Source organism: Sinocyclocheilus anshuiensis, unplaced genomic scaffold (assembly GCF_001515605.1).
Source record: "Sinocyclocheilus anshuiensis isolate Anshui unplaced genomic scaffold, SAMN03320099.WGS_v1.1 scaffold1075, whole genome shotgun sequence".
Classification (NCBI taxonomy): Eukaryota; Metazoa; Chordata; class Actinopteri; order Cypriniformes; family Cyprinidae; genus Sinocyclocheilus; species Sinocyclocheilus anshuiensis.
This window is the reverse complement of record NW_015544163.1, coordinates 2,152,124-2,155,032: the sequence shown is the minus strand read 5'-3', so window position 1 is coordinate 2,155,032 and position 2,909 is coordinate 2,152,124. Positions and strand designations below refer to the sequence as shown.

Below are 2,909 nucleotides of genomic sequence, written 5' to 3'. Positions count from 1 at the left end.
AAACTACTTCAGTCTGTGTGCATTGAATTTATTTAATACACGAGTTTCACAATTTGAGTTGAATTACTGAAATAAACTAACTTTTCCATGACATTCTAATTTATTGAGATGCACCTGTATGTTCGATATCTAAATGTTTGACTTTTTTTTACAACATTGGAATCAAAACTGGGAATCGATAAGCAGAATCGGGAATTGATAAAATTCAACCTTAATCCTGACAGATGAACCTTACCCCTATTTTTGTGAACAAACACAGCTATCAGTAATCCAGCAATCACAATGACCACAACTATAACTGAAATCAGGTTGACTGGTGTCTTCCAAGAATTAAACATTACCTGTAAAACAAAACAGTGACTTGAGCACATTGTGTCTAGTAAAACCTTTATTACTGTTTAATTAAAAATATGAACTATGAAAAAAGTGGCCCTCCAACACTGCACACTTTATGCTTAAACACACCCAATTCAACTCATCAGCACATTAATAATCACAAATAATTTTCAAATCACATGGCAGAAAAATTAAATACATAATCAAACCCAGTACTTAATTGAGCTGATAATCACTGCCTCCAGCATGTGATGCCTCAGTTTGACTCTGCAGTGATATTTGCGGTCTCTCTCATATACAGGTATGGTGTGTTTCTCACTGAATCCGTTTCTCTGTAGTTTCTGAACTCAAACTGACTCCTCCACTGTTCAGCCACTCAAGAACAGGCTCAGGATACCAACCTTCAGAGTCACACTGTAGATGAAGCCCTCCTGAATCATCAAACCCATCAACAGTGATCACTGGAGGAGTTCCTGAAGCTACAGATCAACAGGAGGAACATTCATTGAGTGAACTTGTCTATAAATCCATTTCTGTTCTGCTGACAAGATCAAAAAAAAACAAAACAAAAAAAATCATAAAACAGCAACATACACATGTATCAGGGTTTTGTCACAGCAGTTTACTAGAGAGAGACCCAGATGCAGAATGATCAAGGGAGTGAGGTTTATTTACAAGACAAGGATTAACAGGGCTGATGTGGGAGTCCAAACAGTAGGAAGGGGCAGTCTGCTGGAGAACAGGATGATGGCCGAGGTCAGACCTGGACAAAGTTTTGCTGGAGAACACTGGAGATCAGGCAGCAGCTTGAGAAACCAGGGCTTGATACTTTGAGCTGTAGTGACACCAGTCCAGTCAGATAGCCAGGTATTGAGAACAGCAGCCAGGGGGGAATCAGGACACAGAACAGGAACAAACACAAGACATAACATGACACAAGAGAGAAGAACAAGCAGCAAAATAAGACACTGACTACACACTATGACTAGAAAGAAAACAAAGAAAAACAAATTCAAACTGCAGAACACGAATAAAACAAAAGAATGATCCAAAAGGCAAATTCTAGGAATTGATAACTGGAATAAAAACTGGGCAAACACAAATTCAAAATAAAGAAACCAAACTAGAGGCTAAAGAAAACTAGAGCAAAAATAAAGACAGGAAGTAAACTACAGCAAAATAACAAAGCAAAGAAAACCTAATAAACTTAAAAAGAACTAAATGCAAAGCTAGTCTGACAAGGAAAGTCAAATAAATCACTACTAATACGACTAGTTGACTGACAAGGAATTATCTTACACACAGGAACTAACGCAACGAACCAGCAGAGACATGAGGGAAAGGGGCACAATATAAAGGAGCAGAGCACATGAGGATCAGGTGGACACAATCAAGTAAACGAGGGTTAGACTAGGACTAAACAAGGGGGCGTGGTAAAGGGAAACAAGGAGGCAGGGCAAGAGGAGCACATGGCCAACAAAAACAAAGATAAAGCCATGTGCTCAGAAACAAGACAAACAAAAACACATTAAACAAAGACAGAACAGACATGACTGTCAGGGCAGGACCCTGACATCATGACTAAACTCATTAAATGTTAGCTTTCATTGGTTTCACCTTCAACTTTGACATCAACATTGGTGTCATCAAACCAGGATTTGGACTGAATAAAACACATTTCTGTCATGACAACTCTCGGAGGGATTGGCATGGCAATGTACATGACAATATTAATGTATTTGGTCTTGGCGGAATAGATCTGCTACGCTGCTGCTGCTGCTGTGGCAGAGCAAGTACCGAGACTTGCTACTGCCAATACATCCACAACATGCTGCTGTGAGCATGTAAGAAATATTGCTGCTGCAAATATAACATACATGAAATAACCCCATAGCATACATGAATCACCTCGTAGCAGACCTATACAGATGGAGCTGGGGAAGGTGGAGGGTTTCTGAAGCAAGCTGCACTGCTACGGCAAGCTCTAGTCATATATTTGAATGTTGAGCAGTGAGCTCATTGGCTACCAATACAGGAGAGAACCAATCAGCTGCGCCATGTGATAATGATGTCATTACGTCAGATTGAGTTAGACCTTTCGGACTGCGCCATCAGAGTTTCATGCCAGAACTCTGTATATAACGTCCTTCATCAGATATTTGGACTGATGAGAGTTTGAGTGATGCATTTCCTCTCTGTAGTTCTTGATGATTCAGTTCTGTTCTCCCTCTGTACTGACTCTGATCTGTGCTTTTGTCTTCATGATCATCATAGAGATGCACTAGTGAACCTCTCAGATCAGGGGCCCGTTCTTCGTACGTCGCTTATTACATCCGAGATGAAATGTCACATCCAAGATGATATCATCGTGCTAATCATGATCTGGCTAATTCGGTTCTTCGAACGCAACTGTTGTTGATGATTAGTATGGCTGGATTGAGTTATCTGAGATAATTGCGCGTGCATGGGTTGGTTTAAAAGGGGCTCTTTATCGATGCTCGAAACCACGATCAGCAATGCAGCGATTGGCTGGCGGCAAGACAGCAACGTAATGACATCATATAATTAAAAAA

At 40.3% G+C, this 2,909-nt stretch overlaps 1 pseudogene; it reads right to left on the bottom strand.

Moving 5' to 3' along the window:
- The window catches only part of LOC107695659 (butyrophilin subfamily 2 member A2-like), a 46,261-nt pseudogene that overhangs the window by 5,586 nt on the left and 37,766 nt on the right, over positions 1–2,909 (bottom strand).